The sequence below is a fragment of the Chiloscyllium plagiosum genome, unplaced genomic scaffold, assembly GCF_037043375.1.
Source record: "Chiloscyllium plagiosum isolate Xiang-an unplaced genomic scaffold, Cpla_swu_hap1 HiC_scaffold_3, whole genome shotgun sequence".
NCBI lineage: Eukaryota > Metazoa > Chordata > Chondrichthyes > Orectolobiformes > Hemiscylliidae > Chiloscyllium > Chiloscyllium plagiosum.
Genome location: NW_028270141.1, coordinates 124,184,123 through 124,202,956, shown reverse-complemented (window position 1 = coordinate 124,202,956; position 18,834 = coordinate 124,184,123). Strand labels below are relative to the sequence as shown.

General features: G+C 51.9%; 6 non-coding genes and 5 pseudogenes across 6 annotated transcripts; all 11 read right to left on the bottom strand.

The window, feature by feature from the left end:
• Nucleotides 1–819: 819 nt before the first annotated feature.
• LOC148151232 (5S ribosomal RNA) lies at nt 820–938 on the bottom strand. The gene has a single exon (XR_015755533.1). It is a non-coding gene; the product is annotated as a 5S ribosomal RNA (ribosomal RNA).
• A 1,549-nt stretch (nt 939–2,487) lies between these two features.
• LOC148151231 (5S ribosomal RNA) lies at nt 2,488–2,606 on the bottom strand (annotated as a pseudogene).
• A 1,546-nt stretch (nt 2,607–4,152) lies between these two features.
• LOC148151230 (5S ribosomal RNA) lies at nt 4,153–4,271 on the bottom strand. Its single transcript, XR_015756720.1, has one exon. It is a non-coding gene; the product is annotated as a 5S ribosomal RNA (ribosomal RNA).
• A 1,549-nt stretch (nt 4,272–5,820) lies between these two features.
• Nucleotides 5,821–5,939, bottom strand: LOC148151229 (5S ribosomal RNA; annotated as a pseudogene).
• A 1,549-nt stretch (nt 5,940–7,488) lies between these two features.
• Nucleotides 7,489–7,607, bottom strand: LOC148151228 (5S ribosomal RNA; annotated as a pseudogene).
• A 1,549-nt stretch (nt 7,608–9,156) lies between these two features.
• Nucleotides 9,157–9,275, bottom strand: LOC148151227 (5S ribosomal RNA). The gene has a single exon (XR_015756464.1). It is a non-coding gene; the product is annotated as a 5S ribosomal RNA (ribosomal RNA).
• Nucleotides 9,276–10,821: 1,546 nt separating this feature from the next.
• Nucleotides 10,822–10,940, bottom strand: LOC148151226 (5S ribosomal RNA). Its single transcript, XR_015756520.1, has one exon. It is a non-coding gene; the product is annotated as a 5S ribosomal RNA (ribosomal RNA).
• A 1,546-nt stretch (nt 10,941–12,486) lies between these two features.
• On the bottom strand, nt 12,487–12,605 carry LOC148151225 (5S ribosomal RNA). The gene has a single exon (XR_015756719.1). It is a non-coding gene; the product is annotated as a 5S ribosomal RNA (ribosomal RNA).
• Nucleotides 12,606–14,154: 1,549 nt separating this feature from the next.
• Nucleotides 14,155–14,273, bottom strand: LOC148151224 (5S ribosomal RNA; annotated as a pseudogene).
• A 1,549-nt stretch (nt 14,274–15,822) lies between these two features.
• Nucleotides 15,823–15,941, bottom strand: LOC148151223 (5S ribosomal RNA; annotated as a pseudogene).
• A 1,549-nt stretch (nt 15,942–17,490) lies between these two features.
• On the bottom strand, nt 17,491–17,609 carry LOC148151222 (5S ribosomal RNA). The gene has a single exon (XR_015755767.1). It is a non-coding gene; the product is annotated as a 5S ribosomal RNA (ribosomal RNA).
• Between the last annotated feature and the right edge of the window lie 1,225 nt (nt 17,610–18,834).

Below are 18,834 nucleotides of genomic sequence, written 5' to 3'. Positions count from 1 at the left end.
CCTTCTGCAGCTGTACAGGGCCCTGGTGAGACCACACCTGGAGTACTGTGTGCAGTTCTGGTCTCCAAATTTGAGGAGAGACATTCTGGCTATTGAGGGAATGCAGCGTAGGTTCACGAGGTCAATTCCTGGAATGGCGGGATTACCTTACACTGAAAGACTGGAGCGACTGGGCTTGTGTACCCTTGAGTTTAGAAGACTGAGAGGGGATCTGGTTGAGACATATAAGATGATCAAAGGATTGGACACTCTGGCGGCAGGCAACATGTTTCCGCTGCGGGGTGAGTGCCGAAACAGAGGACACAGCTTAAAAATACGGGGTAGACCATTTAGGACAGAGATGAGGAGAAACTTCTTCACCCAGAGAGTGGTGGCTGTGTGGAATGCTCTGCCCCAGAGGGCAGTGGAGGCCCAGTCTCTGGATTCATTTAAGAAAGCGTTGGAGAGAGCTCTCAAGGATAGTGGAATCAAGGGTTATGGAGATAAGGCAGGAACAGGATACTGATTAAGGATGATCAGCCATGATCATATTGAATGGTGGTGCAGGCTGGAAGGGCAGAATGGCCAACTCCTGCACCTATTGTCTATTGTCCGCCTTTCCTGACTGCCACCCGCAGACAGCGTGCAGCCCCAATCCCTTTCTTTCCGCCTTTCTTGCTGATTTTGGCAGCGCTCCGCTCTCCTCCCCTCCGTGTCTCGTGCCTGCAGGAGACTGATGCCAGGCACAGCAGCAGCAGCAGCAAAAATAACCTGCCGCTCCATTGCCTGGCACAAGACAAGTGCAGAGGGGTGACTTGAGCAGCCACTGCTGGCGGAAAAAGCCTACTGCACCTGGTATTCCCAGGCGGTCTCCCATCCAAGTACTAACCAGGCCTGAGTCTGCTTAGCTTCCGAGATCAGACGAGATCGGGCGTTTTCAGACTAGTACGGCCGTAGGCGCTGGCCTCTGCCTTTTCTACCTACTGCAAGGCGTGCTGGCCAGCCACATTTTCTTTGTTGCTCTTTCTCTTTATCCCCTTTGGCTTTTTTTTCTCTTTTCTCTTTGCTCTTCCTCCTCCGTGCGTGCTTCCCTCCCTCCGTCCCTCCAGCTGCCTTTCAGCCAGCCCTTGCCCACCAGGCTCCTGTAGTCTCCCACATCCCCACACAGGCCAACTGCAAGCCCTCCCCCTGCTTCATAGGGCCGCAGCCTGCATTCTCTCATCCTTCCACACTCCTCCACCCCTCCATTTCGGAATGCCGGGCACTGACCAGTGGGGTACCGCACGGATCAGTACTGGGACCGCAGCTTTTTACAATCTATCTTCAGGATATACAAGATGGTATTAGCAATAACATTCGCAAATTTCATCAGCTGGGTGGCAGGGTGAAATGTGATGAGGATCTTAGGAGATTACAGGGTGACCTGGACAAGTTAGGTGAGTGCTCAGATGCATGGCAGATGCACTTTCACGTGGATAAATGGATCCTTATCCACTTTGGTGGCAAGAACAGGAAGGCAGATTACCACCTAAGTGGAATCAATTTAGGTAAAGGGGCAGTACAGAGAGATCTGGGGGTTCTTGTACACCACTCAATGAAGGTAAGCATGCAGGTACAGCAGGTAGTGAAGAAGGCTAATAGCATGCTGGCCTTCATAACAAGAGGGATTGAGTATAGAAGCAAAGAGGTCCTTCTGCAGCTGTACAGGGCCCTGGTGAGACCACACCTGGAGTACTGTGTGCAGTTCTGGTCTCCAAATTTGAGGAGAGACATTCTGGCTATTGAGGGAATGCAGCGTAGGTTCACGAGGTCAATTCCTGGAATGGCGGGATTACCTTACACTGAAAGACTGGAGCGACTGGGCTTGTGTACCCTTGAGTTTAGAAGACTGAGAGGGGATCTGGTTGAGACATATAAGATGATCAAAGGATTGGACACTCTGGCGGCAGGCAACATGTTTCCGCTGCGGGGTGAGTGCCGAAACAGAGGACACAGCTTAAAAATACGGGGTAGACCATTTAGGACAGAGATGAGGAGAAACTTCTTCACCCAGAGAGTGGTGGCTGTGTGGAATGCTCTGCCCCAGAGGGCAGTGGAGGCCCAGTCTCTGGATTCATTTAAGAAAGCGTTGGAGAGAGCTCTCAAGGATAGTGGAATCAAGGGTTATGGAGATAAGGCAGGAACAGGATACTGATTAAGGATGATCAGCCATGATCATATTGAATGGTGGTGCAGGCTGGAAGGGCAGAATGGCCAACTCCTGCACCTATTGTCTATTGTCCGCCTTTCCTGACTGCCACCCGCAGACAGCGTGCAGCCCCAATCCCTTTCTTTCCGCCTTTCTTGCTGATTTTGGCAGCGCTCCGCTCTCCTCCCCTCCGTGTCTCGTGCCTGCAGGAGACTGATGCCAGGCACAGCAGCAGCAGCAGCAAAAATAACCTGCCGCTCCATTGCCTGGCACAAGACAAGTGCAGAGGGGTGACTTGAGCAGCCACTGCTGGCGGAAAAAGCCTACTGCACCTGGTATTCCCAGGCGGTCTCCCATCCAAGTACTAACGAGGCCTGAGTCTGCTTGGCTTCCGAGATCAGACGAGATCGGGCGTTTTCAGACTAGTATGGCCGCAGGCGCTGGCCCCTGCCTTTTCTCCCTACTGCAAGGCGTGCCGGCCAGCCACATTTTCTTTCTTGCTCTTTCTCTTTATCCCCTTTGGCTTTTTTTTCTCTTTTCTCTTTGCTCTTCCTCCTCCGTGCGTGCTTCCCTCCCTCCGTCCCTCCAGCTGCCTTTCAGCCAGCCCTTGCCCACCAGGCTCCTGTAGTCTCCCACATCCCCACACAGGCCAACTGCAAGCCCTCCCCCTGCTTCATAGGGCCGCAGCCTGCATTCTCTCATCCTTCCACACTCCTCCACCCCTCCATTTCGGAATGCCGGGCACTGACCAGTGGGGTACCGCACGGATCAGTACTGGGACCGCAGCTTTTTACAATCTATCTTCAGGATATACAAGATGGTATTAGCAATAACATTCGCAAATTTCATCAGCTGGGTGGCAGGGTGAAATGTGATGAGGATCTTAGGAGATTACAGGGTGACCTGGACAAGTTAGGTGAGTGCTCAGATGCATGGCAGATGCACTTTCACGTGGATAAATGGATCCTTATCCACTTTGGTGGCAAGAACAGGAAGGCAGATTACCACCTAAGTGGAATCAATTTAGGTAAAGGGGCAGTACAGAGAGATCTGGGGGTTCTTGTACACCACTCAATGAAGGTAAGCATGCAGGTACAGCAGGTAGTGAAGAAGGCTAATAGCATGCTGGCCTTCATAACAAGAGGGATTGAGTATAGAAGCAAAGAGGTCCTTCTGCAGCTGTACAGGGCCCTGGTGAGACCACACCTGGAGTACTGTGTGCAGTTCTGGTCTCCAAATTTGAGGAGAGACATTCTGGCTATTGAGGGAATGCAGCGTAGGTTCACGAGGTCAATTCCTGGAATGGCGGGATTACCTTACACTGAAAGACTGGAGCGACTGGGCTTGTGTACCCTTGAGTTTAGAAGACTGAGAGGGGATCTGGTTGAGACATATAAGATGATCAAAGGATTGGACACTCTGGCGGCAGGCAACATGTTTCCGCTGCGGGGTGAGTGCCGAAACAGAGGACACAGCTTAAAAATACGGGGTAGACCATTTAGGACAGAGATGAGGAGAAACTTCTTCACCCAGAGAGTGGTGGCTGTGTGGAATGCTCTGCCCCAGAGGGCAGTGGAGGCCCAGTCTCTGGATTCATTTAAGAAAGCGTTGGAGAGAGCTCTCAAGGATAGTGGAATCAAGGGTTATGGAGATAAGGCAGGAACAGGATACTGATTAAGGATGATCAGCCATGATCATATTGAATGGTGGTGCAGGCTGGAAGGGCAGAATGGCCAACTCCTGCACCTATTGTCTATTGTCCGCCTTTCCTGACTGCCACCCGCAGACAGCGTGCAGCCCCAATCCCTTTCTTTCCGCCTTTCTTGCTGATTTTGGCAGCGCTCCGCTCTCCTCCCCTCCGTGTCTCGTGCCTGCAGGAGACTGATGCCAGGCACAGCAGCAGCAGCAAAAATAACCTGCCGCTCCATTGCCTGGCACAAGACAAGTGCAGAGGGGTGACTTGAGCAGCCACTGCTGGCGGAAAAAGCCTACTGCACCTGGTATTCCCAGGCGGTCTCCCATCCAAGTACTAACCAGGCCTGAGTCTGCTTAGCTTCCGAGATCAGACCAGATCGGGCGTTTTCAGACTAGTATGGCAGTAGGCGCTAGCCCCTGCCTTTTCTCCCTACTTCAAGGCGTGCTGGCCAGCCACATTTTCTTTCTTGCTCTTTCTCTTTATCCCCTTTGGCTTTTTTTTCTCTTTTCTCTTTGCTCTTCCTCCTCCGTGCGTGCTTCCCTCCCTCCGTCCCTCCAGCTGCCTTTCAGCCAGCCCTTGCCCACCAGGCTCCTGTAGTCTCCCACATCCCCACACAGGCCAACTGCAAGCCCTCCCCCTGCTTCATAGGGCCGCAGCCTGCATTCTCTCATCCTTCCACACTCCTCCACCCCTCCATTTCGGAATGCCAGGCACTGACCAGTGGGGTACCGCACGGATCAGTACTGGGACCGCAGCTTTTTACAATCTATCTTCAGGATATACAAGATGGTATTAGCAATAACATTCGCAAATTTCATCAGCTGGGTGGCAGGGTGAAATGTGATGAGGATCTTAGGAGATTACAGGGTGACCTGGACAAGTTAGGTGAGTGCTCAGATGCATGGCAGATGCACTTTCACGTGGATAAATGGATCCTTATCCACTTTGGTGGCAAGAACAGGAAGGCAGATTACCACCTAAGTGGAATCAATTTAGGTAAAGGGGCAGTACAGAGAGATCTGGGGGTTCTTGTACACCACTCAATGAAGGTAAGCATGCAGGTACAGCAGGTAGTGAAGAAGGCTAATAGCATGCTGGCCTTCATAACAAGAGGGATTGAGTATAGAAGCAAAGAGGTCCTTCTGCAGCTGTACAGGGCCCTGGTGAGACCACACCTGGAGTACTGTGTGCAGTTCTGGTCTCCAAATTTGAGGAGAGACATTCTGGCTATTGAGGGAATGCAGCGTAGGTTCACGAGGTCAATTCCTGGAATGGCGGGATTACCTTACACTGAAAGACTGGAGCGACTGGGCTTGTGTACCCTTGAGTTTAGAAGACTGAGAGGGGATCTGGTTGAGACATATAAGATGATCAAAGGATTGGACACTCTGGCGGCAGGCAACATGTTTCCGCTGCGGGGTGAGTGCCGAAACAGAGGACACAGCTTAAAAATACGGGGTAGACCATTTAGGACAGAGATGAGGAGAAACTTCTTCACCCAGAGAGTGGTGGCTGTGTGGAATGCTCTGCCCCAGAGGGCAGTGGAGGCCCAGTCTCTGGATTCATTTCAGAAAGAGTTGGATAGAGCTCTCAAGGATAGTGGAATCAAGGGTTATGGAGATAAGGCAGGAACAGGATACTGATTAAGGATGATCAGCCATGATCATATTGAATGGTGGTGCAGGCTGGAAGGGCAGAATGGCCAACTCCTGCACCTATTGTCTATTGTCCGCCTTTCCTGACTGCCACCCGCAGACAGCGTGCAGCCCCAATCCCTTTCTTTCCGCCTTTCTTGCTGATTTTGGCAGCGCTCCGCTCTCCTCCCCTCCGTGTCTAGTGCCTGCAGGAGACTGATGCCAGGCACAGCAGCAGCAGCAGCAAAAATAACCTGCCGCTCCATTGCCTGGCACAAGACAAGTGCAGAGGGGTGACTTGAGCAGCCACTGCTGGCGGAAAAAGCCTACTGCACCTGGTATTCCCAGGCGGTCGCCCATCCAAGTACTAACCAGGCCTGCGTCTGCTTAGCTTCCGAGATCAGACCAGATCGGGCGTTTTCAGACTAGTACGGCCGTAGGCGCTGGCCTCTGCCTTTTCTCCCTACTTCAAGGCGTGCTGGCCAGCCACATTTTCTTTCTTGCTCTTTCTCTTTATCCCCTTTGGCTTTTTTTTCTCTTTTCTCTTTGCTCTTCCTCCTCCGTGCGTGCTTCCCTCCCTCCGTCCCTCCAGCTGCCTTTCAGCCAGCCCTTGCCCACCAGGCTCCTGTAGTCTCCCACATCCCCACACAGGCCAACTGCAAGCCCTCCCCCTGCTTCATAGGGCCGCAGCCTGCATTCTCTCATCCTTCCACACTCCTCCACCCCTCCATTTCGGAATGCCAGGCACTGACCAGTGGGGTACCGCACGGATCAGTACTGGGACCGCAGCTTTTTACAATCTATCTTCAGGATATACAAGATGGTATTAGCAATAACATTCGCAAATTTCATCAGCTGGGTGGCAGGGTGAAATGTGATGAGGATCTTAGGAGATTACAGGGTGACCTGGACAAGTTAGGTGAGTGCTCAGATGCATGGCAGATGCACTTTCACGTGGATAAATGGATCCTTATCCACTTTGGTGGCAAGAACAGGAAGGCAGATTACCACCTAAGTGGAATCAATTTAGGTAAAGGGGCAGTACAGAGAGATCTGGGGGTTCTTGTACACCACTCAATGAAGGTAAGCATGCAGGTACAGCAGGTAGTGAAGAAGGCTAATAGCATGCTGGCCTTCATAACAAGAGGGATTGAGTATAGAAGCAAAGAGGTCCTTCTGCAGCTGTACAGGGCCCTGGTGAGACCACACCTGGAGTACTGTGTGCAGTTCTGGTCTCCAAATTTGAGGAGAGACATTCTGGCTATTGAGGGAATGCAGCGTAGGTTCACGAGGTCAATTCCTGGAATGGCGGGATTACCTTACACTGAAAGACTGGAGCGACTGGGCTTGTGTACCCTTGAGTTTAGAAGACTGAGAGGGGATCTGGTTGAGACATATAAGATGATCAAAGGATTGGACACTCTGGCGGCAGGCAACATGTTTCCGCTGCGGGGTGAGTGCCGAAACAGAGGACACAGCTTAAAAATACGGGGTAGACCATTTAGGACAGAGATGAGGAGAAACTTCTTCACCCAGAGAGTGGTGGCTGTGTGGAATGCTCTGCCCCAGAGGGCAGTGGAGGCCCAGTCTCTGGATTCATTTAAGAAAGAGTTGGATAGAGCTCTCAAGGATAGTGGAATCAAGGGTTATGGAGATAAGGCAGGAACAGGATACTGATTAAGGATGATCAGCCATGATCATATTGAATGGTGGTGCAGGCTGGAAGGGCAGAATGGCCAACTCCTGCACCTATTGTCTATTGTCCGCCTTTCCTGACTGCCACCCGCAGACAGCGTGCAGCCCCAATCCCTTTCTTTCCGCCTTTCTTGCTGATTTTGGCAGCGCTCCGCTCTCCTCCCCTCCGTGTCTAGTGCCTGCAGGAGACTGATGCCAGGCACAGCAGCAGCAGCAGCAAAAATAACCTGCCGCTCCATTGCCTGGCACAAGACAAGTGCAGAGGGGTGACTTGAGCAGCCACTGCTGGCGGAAAAAGCCTACTGCACCTGGTATTCCCAGGCGGTCGCCCATCCAAGTACTAACCAGGCCTGCGTCTGCTTAGCTTCCGAGATCAGACCAGATCGGGCGTTTTCAGACTAGTACGGCCGTAGGCGCTGGCCTCTGCCTTTTCTCCCTACTTCAAGGCGTGCTGGCCAGCCACATTTTCTTTCTTGCTCTTTCTCTTTATCCCCTTTGGCTTTTTTTTCTCTTTTCTCTTTGCTCTTCCTCCTCCGTGCGTGCTTCCCTCCCTCCGTCCCTCCAGCTGCCTTTCAGCCAGCCCTTGCCCACCAGGCTCCTGTAGTCTCCCACATCCCCACACAGGCCAACTGCAAGCCCTCCCCCTGCTTCATAGGGCCGCAGCCTGCATTCTCTCATCCTTCCACACTCCTCCACCCCTCCATTTCGGAATGCCGGGCACTGACCAGTGGGGTACCGCACGGATCAGTACTGGGACCGCAGCTTTTTACAATCTATCTTCAGGATATACAAGATGGTATTAGCAATAACATTCGCAAATTTCATCAGCTGGGTGGCAGGGTGAAATGTGATGAGGATCTTAGGAGATTACAGGGTGACCTGGACAAGTTAGGTGAGTGCTCAGATGCATGGCAGATGCACTTTCACGTGGATAAATGGATCCTTATCCACTTTGGTGGCAAGAACAGGAAGGCAGATTACCACCTAAGTGGAATCAATTTAGGTAAAGGGGCAGTACAGAGAGATCTGGGGGTTCTTGTACACCACTCAATGAAGGTAAGCATGCAGGTACAGCAGGTAGTGAAGAAGGCTAATAGCATGCTGGCCTTCATAACAAGAGGGATTGAGTATAGAAGCAAAGAGGTCCTTCTGCAGCTGTACAGGGCCCTGGTGAGACCACACCTGGAGTACTGTGTGCAGTTCTGGTCTCCAAATTTGAGGAGAGACATTCTGGCTATTGAGGGAATGCAGCGTAGGTTCACGAGGTCAATTCCTGGAATGGCGGGATTACCTTACACTGAAAGACTGGAGCGACTGGGCTTGTGTACCCTTGAGTTTAGAAGACTGAGAGGGGATCTGGTTGAGACATATAAGATGATCAAAGGATTGGACACTCTGGCGGCAGGCAACATGTTTCCGCTGCGGGGTGAGTGCCGAAACAGAGGACACAGCTTAAAAATACGGGGTAGACCATTTAGGACAGAGATGAGGAGAAACTTCTTCACCCAGAGAGTGGTGGCTGTGTGGAATGCTCTGCCCCAGAGGGCAGTGGAGGCCCAGTCTCTGGATTCATTTAAGAAAGAGTTGGATAGAGCTCTCAAGGATAGTGGAATCAAGGGTTATGGAGATAAGGCAGGAACAGGATACTGATTAAGGATGATCAGCCATGATCATATTGAATGGTGGTGCAGGCTGGAAGGGCAGAATGGCCAACTCCTGCACCTATTGTCTATTGTCCGCCTTTCCTGACTGCCACCCGCAGACAGCGTGCAGCCCCAATCCCTTTCTTTCCGCCTTTCTTGCTGATTTTGGCAGCGCTCCGCTCTCCTCCCCTCCGTGTCTCGTGCCTGCAGGAGACTGATGCCAGGCACAGCAGCAGCAGCAGCAAAAATAACCTGCCGCTCCATTGCCTGGCACAAGACAAGTGCAGAGGGGTGACTTGAGCAGCCACTGCTGGCGGAAAAAGCCTACTGCACCTGGTATTCCCAGGCGGTCTCCCATCCAAGTACTAACCAGGCCTGAGTCTGCTTAGCTTCCGAGATCAGACGAGATCGGGCGTTTTCAGACTAGTATGGCCGTAGGCGCTGGCCCCTGCCTTTTCTCCCTACTTCAAGGCGTGCTGGCCAGCCACATTTTCTTTCTTGCTCTTTCTCTTTATCCCCTTTGGCTTTTTTTTCTCTTTTCTCTTTGCTCTTCCTCCTCCGTGCGTGCTTCCCTCCCTCCGTCCCTCCAGCTGCCTTTCAGCCAGCCCTTGCCCACCAGGCTCCTGTAGTCTCCCACATCCCCACACAGGCCAACTGCAAGCCCTCCCCCTGCTTCATAGGGCCGCAGCCTGCATTCTCTCATCCTTCCACACTCCTCCACCCCTCCATTTCGGAATGCCGGGCACTGACCAGTGGGGTACCGCACGGATCAGTACTGGGACCGCAGCTTTTTACAATCTATCTTCAGGATATACAAGATGGTATTAGCAATAACATTCGCAAATTTCATCAGCTGGGTGGCAGGGTGAAATGTGATGAGGATCTTAGGAGATTACAGGGTGACCTGGACAAGTTAGGTGAGTGCTCAGATGCATGGCAGATGCACTTTCACGTGGATAAATGGATCCTTATCCACTTTGGTGGCAAGAACAGGAAGGCAGATTACCACCTAAGTGGAATCAATTTAGGTAAAGGGGCAGTACAGAGAGATCTGGGGGTTCTTGTACACCACTCAATGAAGGTAAGCATGCAGGTACAGCAGGTAGTGAAGAAGGCTAATAGCATGCTGGCCTTCATAACAAGAGGGATTGAGTATAGAAGCAAAGAGGTTCTTCTGCAGCTGTACAGGGCCCTGGTGAGACCACACCTGGAGTACTGTGTGCAGTTCTGGTCTCCAAATTTGAGGAGAGACATTCTGGCTATTGAGGGAATGCAGCGTAGGTTCACGAGGTCAATTCCTGGAATGGCGGGATTACCTTACACTGAAAGACTGGAGCGACTGGGCTTGTGTACCCTTGAGTTTAGAAGACTGAGAGGGGATCTGGTTGAGACATATAAGATGATCAAAGGATTGGACACTCTGGCGGCAGGCAACATGTTTCCGCTGCGGGGTGAGTGCCGAAACAGAGGACACAGCTTAAAAATACGGGGTAGACCATTTAGGACAGAGATGAGGAGAAACTTCTTCACCCAGAGAGTGGTGGCTGTGTGGAATGCTCTGCCCCAGAGGGCAGTGGAGGCCCAGTCTCTGGATTCATTTAAGAAAGAGTTGGATAGAGCTCTCAAGGATAGTGGAATCAAGGGTTATGGAGATAAGGCAGGAACAGGATACTGATTAAGGATGATCAGCCATGATCATATTGAATGGTGGTGCAGGCTGGAAGGGCAGAATGGCCAACTCCTGCACCTATTGTCTATTGTCCGCCTTTCCTGACTGCCACCCGCAGACAGCGTGCAGCCCCAATCCCTTTCTTTCCGCCTTTCTTGCTGATTTTGGCAGCGCTCCGCTCTCCTCCCCTCCGTGTCTCGTGCCTGCAGGAGACTGATGCCAGGCACAGCAGCAGCAGCAAAAATAACCTGCCGCTCCATTGCCTGGCACAAGACAAGTGCAGAGGGGTGACTTGAGCAGCCACTGCTGGCGGAAAAAGCCTACTGCACCTGGTATTCCCAGGCGGTCTCCCATCCAAGTACTAACCAGGCCTGAGTCTGCTTAGCTTCCGAGATCAGATGAGATCGGGCGTTTTCAGACTAGTATGGCCGTAGGCGCTGGCCCCTGCCTTTTCTCCCTACTTCAAGGCGTGCTGGCCAGCCACATTTTCTTTCTTGCTCTTTCTCTTTATCCCCTTTGGCTTTTTTTTCTCTTTTCTCTTTGCTCTTCCTCCTCCGTGCGTGCTTCCCTCCCTCCGTCCCTCCAGCTGCCTTTCAGCCAGCCCTTGACCACCAGGCTCCTGTAGTCTCCCACATCCCCACACAGGCCAACTGCAAGCCCTCCCCCTGCTTCATAGGGCCGCAGCCTGCATTCTCTCATCCTTCCACACTCCTCCACCCCTCCATTTCGGAATGCCAGGCACTGACCAGTGGGGTACCGCACGGATCAGTACTGGGACCGCAGCTTTTTACAATCTATCTTCAGGATATACAAGATGGTATTAGCAATAACATTCGCAAATTTCATCAGCTGGGTGGCAGGGTGAAATGTGATGAGGATGTTAGGAGATTACAGGGTGACCTGGACAAGTTAGGTGAGTGCTCAGATGCATGGCAGATGCACTTTCACGTGGATAAATGGATCCTTATCCACTTTGGTGGCAAGAACAGGAAGGCAGATTACCACCTAAGTGGAATCAATTTAGGTAAAGGGGCAGTACAGAGAGATCTGGGGGTTCTTGTACACCACTCAATGAAGGTAAGCATGCAGGTACAGCAGGTAGTGAAGAAGGCTAATAGCATGCTGGCCTTCATAACAAGAGGGATTGAGTATAGGAGCAAAGAGGTCCTTCTGCAGCTGTACAGGGCCCTGGTGAGACCATACCTGGAGTACTGTGTGCAGTTCTGGTCTCCAAATTTGAGGAGAGACATTCTGGCTATTGAGGGAATGCAGCGTAGGTTCACGAGGTCAATTCCTGGAATGGCGGGATTACCTTACACTGAAAGACTGGAGCGACTGGGCTTGTGTACCCTTGAGTTTAGAAGACTGAGAGGGGATCTGGTTGAGACATATAAGATGATCAAAGGATTGGTCACTCTGGCGGCAGGCAACATGTTTCCGCTGCGGGGTGAGTGCCGAAACAGAGGACACAGCTTAAAAATACGGGGTAGACCATTTAGGACAGAGATGAGGAGAAACTTCTTCACCCAGAGAGTGGTGGCTGTGTGGAATGCTCTGCCCCAGAGGGCAGTGGAGGCCCAGTCTCTGGATTCATTTAAGAAAGAGTTGGATAGAGCTCTCAAGGATAGTGGAATCAAGGGTTATGGAGATAAGGCAGGAACAGGATACTGATTAAGGATGATCAGCCATGATCATATTGAATGGTGGTGCAGGCTGGAAGGGCAGAATGGCCAACTCCTGCACCTATTGTCTATTGTCCGCCTTTCCTGACTGCCACCCGCAGACAGCGTGCAGCCCCAATCCCTTTCTTTCCGCCTTTCTTGCTGATTTTGGCAGCGCTCCGCTCTCCTCCCCTCCGTGTCTCGTGCCTGCAGGAGACTGATGCCAGGCACAGCAGCAGCAGCAAAAATAACCTGCCGCTCCATTGCCTGGCACAAGACAAGTGCAGAGGGGTGACTTGAGCAGCCACTGCTGGCGGAAAAAGCCTACTGCACCTGGTATTCCCAGGCGGTCTCCCATCCAAGTACTAACCAGGCCTGAGTCTGCTTAGCTTCCGAGATCAGACCAGATCGGGCGTTTTCAGACTAGTATGGCAGTAGGCGCTAGCCCCTGCCTTTTCTCCCTACTTCAAGGCGTGCTGGCCAGCCACATTTTCTTTCTTGCTCTTTCTCTTTATCCCCTTTGGCTTTTTTTTCTCTTTTCTCTTTGCTCTTCCTCCTCCGTGCGTGCTTCCCTCCCTCCGTCCCTCCAGCTGCCTTTCAGCCAGCCCTTGCCCACCAGGCTCCTGTAGTCTCCCACATCCCCACACAGGCCAACTGCAAGCCCTCCCCCTGCTTCATAGGGCCGCAGCCTGCATTCTCTCATCCTTCCACACTCCTCCACCCCTCCATTTCGGAATGCCAGGCACTGACCAGTGGGGTACCGCACGGATCAGTACTGGGACCGCAGCTTTTTACAATCTATCTTCAGGATATACAAGATGGTATTAGCAATAACATTCGCAAATTTCATCAGCTGGGTGGCAGGGTGAAATGTGATGAGGATCTTAGGAGATTACAGGGTGACCTGGACAAGTTAGGTGAGTGCTCAGATGCATGGCAGATGCACTTTCACGTGGATAAATGGATCCTTATCCACTTTGGTGGCAAGAACAGGAAGGCAGATTACCACCTAAGTGGAATCAATTTAGGTAAAGGGGCAGTACAGAGAGATCTGGGGGTTCTTGTACACCACTCAATGAAGGTAAGCATGCAGGTACAGCAGGTAGTGAAGAAGGCTAATAGCATGCTGGCCTTCATAACAAGAGGGATTGAGTATAGAAGCAAAGAGGTCCTTCTGCAGCTGTACAGGGCCCTGGTGAGACCACACCTGGAGTACTGTGTGCAGTTCTGGTCTCCAAATTTGAGGAGAGACATTCTGGCTATTGAGGGAATGCAGCGTAGGTTCACGAGGTCAATTCCTGGAATGGCGGGATTACCTTACACTGAAAGACTGGAGCGACTGGGCTTGTGTACCCTTGAGTTTAGAAGACTGAGAGGGGATCTGGTTGAGACATATAAGATGATCAAAGGATTGGACACTCTGGCGGCAGGCAACATGTTTCCGCTGCGGGGTGAGTGCCGAAACAGAGGACACAGCTTAAAAATACGGGGTAGACCATTTAGGACAGAGATGAGGAGAAACTTCTTCACCCAGAGAGTGGTGGCTGTGTGGAATGCTCTGCCCCAGAGGGCAGTGGAGGCCCAGTCTCTGGATTCATTTCAGAAAGAGTTGGATAGAGCTCTCAAGGATAGTGGAATCAAGGGTTATGGAGATAAGGCAGGAACAGGATACTGATTAAGGATGATCAGCCATGATCATATTGAATGGTGGTGCAGGCTGGAAGGGCAGAATGGCCAACTCCTGCACCTATTGTCTATTGTCCGCCTTTCCTGACTGCCACCCGCAGACAGCGTGCAGCCCCAATCCCTTTCTTTCCGCCTTTCTTGCTGATTTTGGCAGCGCTCCGCTCTCCTCCCCTCCGTGTCTAGTGCCTGCAGGAGACTGATGCCAGGCACAGCAGCAGCAGCAGCAAAAATAACCTGCCGCTCCATTGCCTGGCACAAGACAAGTGCAGAGGGGTGACTTGAGCAGCCACTGCTGGCGGAAAAAGCCTACTGCACCTGGCATTCCCAGGCGGTCGCCCATCCAAGTACTAACCAGGCCTGCGTCTGCTTAGCTTCCGAGATCAGACCAGATCGGGCGTTTTCAGACTAGTACGGCCGTAGGCGCTGGCCTCTGCCTTTTCTCCCTACTTCAAGGCGTGCTGGCCAGCCACATTTTCTTTCTTGCTCTTTCTCTTTATCCCCTTTGGCTTTTTTTTCTCTTTTCTCTTTGCTCTTCCTCCTCCGTGCGTGCTTCCCTCCCTCCGTCCCTCCAGCTGCCTTTCAGCCAGCCCTTGCCCACCAGGCTCCTGTAGTCTCCCACATCCCCACACAGGCCAACTGCAAGCCCTCCCCCTGCTTCATAGGGCCGCAGCCTGCATTCTCTCATCCTTCCACACTCCTCCACCCCTCCATTTCGGAATGCCAGGCACTGACCAGTGGGGTACCGCACGGATCAGTACTGGGACCGCAGCTTTTTACAATCTATCTTCAGGATATACAAGATGGTATTAGCAATAACATTCGCAAATTTCATCAGCTGGGTGGCAGGGTGAAATGTGATGAGGATGTTAGGAGATTACAGGGTGACCTGGACAAGTTAGGTGAGTGCTCAGATGCATGGCAGATGCACTTTCACGTGGATAAATGGATCCTTATCCACTTTGGTGGCAAGAACAGGAAGGCAGATTACCACCTAAGTGGAATCAATTTAGGTAAAGGGGCAGTACAGAGAGATCTGGGGGTTCTTGTACACCACTCAATGAAGGTAAGCATGCAGGTACAGCAGGTAGTGAAGAAGGCTAATAGCATGCTGGCCTTCATAACAAGAGGGATTGAGTATAGAAGCAAAGAGGTCCTTCTGCAGCTGTACAGGGCCCTGGTGAGACCACACCTGGAGTACTGTGTGCAGTTCTGGTCTCCAAATTTGAGGAGAGACATTCTGGCTATTGAGGGAATGCAGCGTAGGTTCACGAGGTCAATTCCTGGAATGGCGGGATTACCTTACACTGAAAGACTGGAGCGACTGGGCTTGTGTACCCTTGAGTTTAGAAGACTGAGAGGGGATCTGGTTGAGACATATAAGATGATCAAAGGATTGGACACTCTGGCGGCAGGCAACATGTTTCCGCTGCGGGGTGAGTGCCGAAACAGAGGACACAGCTTAAAAATACGGGGTAGACCATTTAGGACAGAGATGAGGAGAAACTTCTTCACCCAGAGAGTGGTGGCTGTGTGGAATGCTCTGCCCCAGAGGGCAGTGGAGGCCCAGTCTCTGGATTCATTTAAGAAAGAGTTGGATAGAGCTCTCAAGGATAGTGGAATCAAGGGTTATGGAGATAAGGCAGGAACAGGATACTGATTAAGGATGATCAGCCATGATCATATTGAATGGTGGTGCAGGCTGGAAGGGCAGAATGGCCAACTCCTGCACCTATTGTCTATTGTCCGCCTTTCCTGACTGCCACCCGCAGACAGCGTGCAGCCCCAATCCCTTTCTTTCCGCCTTTCTTGCTGATTTTGGCAGCGCTCCGCTCTCCTCCCCTCCGTGTCTAGTGCCTGCAGGAGACTGATGCCAGGCACAGCAGCAGCAGCAGCAAAAATAACCTGCCGCTCCATTGCCTGGCACAAGACAAGTGCAGAGGGGTGACTTGAGCAGCCACTGCTGGCGGAAAAAGCCTACTGCACCTGGTATTCCCAGGCGGTCGCCCATCCAAGTACTAACCAGGCCTGCGTCTGCTTAGCTTCCGAGATCAGACCAGATCGGGCGTTTTCAGACTAGTACGGCCGTAGGCGCTGGCCTCTGCCTTTTCTCCCTACTTCAAGGCGTGCTGGCCAGCCACATTTTCTTTCTTGCTCTTTCTCTTTATCCCCTTTGGCTTTTTTTTCTCTTTTCTCTTTGCTCTTCCTCCTCCGTGCGTGCTTCCCTCCCTCCGTCCCTCCAGCTGCCTTTCAGCCAGCCCTTGCCCACCAGGCTCCTGTAGTCTCCCACATCCCCACACAGGCCAACTGCAAGCCCTCCCCCTGCTTCATAGGGCCGCAGCCTGCATTCTCTCATCCTTCCACACTCCTCCACCCCTCCATTTCGGAATGCCGGGCACTGACCAGTGGGGTACCGCACGGATCAGTACTGGGACCGCAGCTTTTTACAATCTATCTTCAGGATATACAAGATGGTATTAGCAATAACATTCGCAAATTTCATCAGCTGGGTGGCAGGGTGAAATGTGATGAGGATGTTAGGAGATTACAGGGTGACCTGGACAAGTTAGGTGAGTGCTCAGATGCATGGCAGATGCACTTTCACGTGGATAAATGGATCCTTATCCACTTTGGTGGCAAGAACAGGAAGGCAGATTACCACCTAAGTGGAATCAATTTAGGTAAAGGGGCAGTACAGAGAGATCTGGGGGTTCTTGTACACCACTCAATGAAGGTAAGCATGCAGGTACAGCAGGTAGTGAAGAAGGCTAATAGCATGCTGGCCTTCATAACAAGAGGGATTGAGTATAGAAGCAAAGAGGTCCTTCTGCAGCTGTACAGGGCCCTGGTGAGACCACACCTGGAGTACTGTGTGCAGTTCTGGTCTCCAAATTTGAGGAGAGACATTCTGGCTATTGAGGGAATGCAGCGTAGGTTCACGAGGTCAATTCCTGGAATGGCGGGATTACCTTACACTGAAAGACTGGAGCGACTGGGCTTGTGTACCCTTGAGTTTAGAAGACTGAGAGGGGATCTGGTTGAGACAGATAAGATGATCAAAGGATTGGACACTCTGGCGGCAGGCAACATGTTTCCGCTGCGGGGTGAGTGCCGAAACAGAGGACACAGCTTAAAAATACGGGGTAGACCATTTAGGACAGAGATGAGGAGAAACTTCTTCACCCAGAGAGTGGTGGCTGTGTGGAATGCTCTGCCCCAGAGGGCAGTGGAGGCCCAGTCTCTGGATTCATTTAAGAAAGAGTTGGATAGAGCTCTCAAGGATAGTGGAATCAAGGGTTATGGAGATAAGGCAGGAACAGGATACTGATTAAGGATGATCAGCCATGATCATATTGAATGGTGGTGCAGGCTGGAAGGGCAGAATGGCCAACTCCTGCACCTATTGTCTATTGTCCGCCTTTCCTGACTGCCACCCGCAGACAGCGTGCAGCCCCAATCCCTTTCTTTCCGCCTTTCTTGCTGATTTTGGCAGCGCTCCGCTCTCCTCCCCTCCGTGTCTCGTGCCTGCAGGAGACTGATGCCAGGCACAGCAGCAGCAGCAGCAAAAATAACCTGCCGCTCCATTGCCTGGCACAAGACAAGTGCAGAGGGGTGACTTGAGCAGCCACTGCTGGCGGAAAAAGCCTACTGCACCTGGTATTCCCAGGCGGTCTCCCATCCAAGTACTAACCAGGCCTGAGTCTGCTTAGCTTCCGAGATCAGACGAGATCGTGCGTTTTCAGACTAGTATGGCCGTAGGCGCTGGCCCCTGCCTTTTCTCCCTACTTCAAGGCGTGCTGGCCAGCCACATTTTCTTTCTTGCTCTTTCTCTTTATCCCCTTTGGCTTTTTTTTCTCTTTTCTCTTTGCTCTTCCTCCTCCGTGCGTGCTTCCCTCCCTCCGTCCCTCCAGCTGCCTTTCAGCCAGCCCTTGCCCACCAGGCTCCTGTAGTCTCCCACATCCCCACACAGGCCAACTGCAAGCCCTCCCCCTGCTTCATAGGGCCGCAGCCTGCATTCTCTCATCCTTCCACACTCCTCCACCCCTCCATTTCGGAATGCCGGGCACTGACCAGTGGGGTACCGCACGGATCAGTACTGGGACCGCAGCTTTTTACAATCTATCTTCAGGATATACAAGATGGTATTAGCAATAACATTCGCAAATTTCATCAGCTGGGTGGCAGGGTGAAATGTGATGAGGATGTTAGGAGATTACAGGGTGACCTGGACAAGTTAGGTGAGTGCTCAGATGCATGGCAGATGCACTTTCACGTGGATAAATGGATCCTTATCCACTTTGGTGGCAAGAACAGGAAGGCAGATTACCACCTAAGTGGAATCAATTTAGGTAAAGGGGCAGTACAGAGAGATCTGGGGGTTCTTGTACACCACTCAATGAAGGTAAGCATGCAGGTACAGCAGGTAGTGAAGAAGGCTAATAGCATGCTGGCCTTCATAACAAGAGGGATTGAGTATAGAAGCAAAGAGGTTCTTCTGCAGCTGTACAGGGCCCTGGTGAGACCACACCTGGAGTACTGTGTGCAGTTCTGGTCTCCAAATTTGAGGAGAGACATTCTGGCTATTGAGGGAATGCAGCGTAGGTTCACGAGGTCAATTCCTGGAATGGCGGGATTACCTTACACTGAAAGACTGGAGCGACTGGGCTTGTGTACCCTTGAGTTTAGAAGACTGAGAGGGGATCTGGTTGAGACATATAAGATGATCAAAGGATTGGACACTCTGGCGGCAGGCAACATGTTTCCGCTGCGGGGTGAGTGCCGAAACAGAGGACACAGCTTAAAAATACGGGGTAGACCATTTAGGACAGAGATGAGGAGAAACTTCTTCACCCAGAGAGTGGTGGCTGTGTGGAATGCTCTGCCCCAGAGGGCAGTGGAGGCCCAGTCTCTGGATTCATTTAAGAAAGAGTTGGATAGAGCTCTCAAGGATAGTGGAATCAAGGGTTATGGAGATAAGGCAGGAAC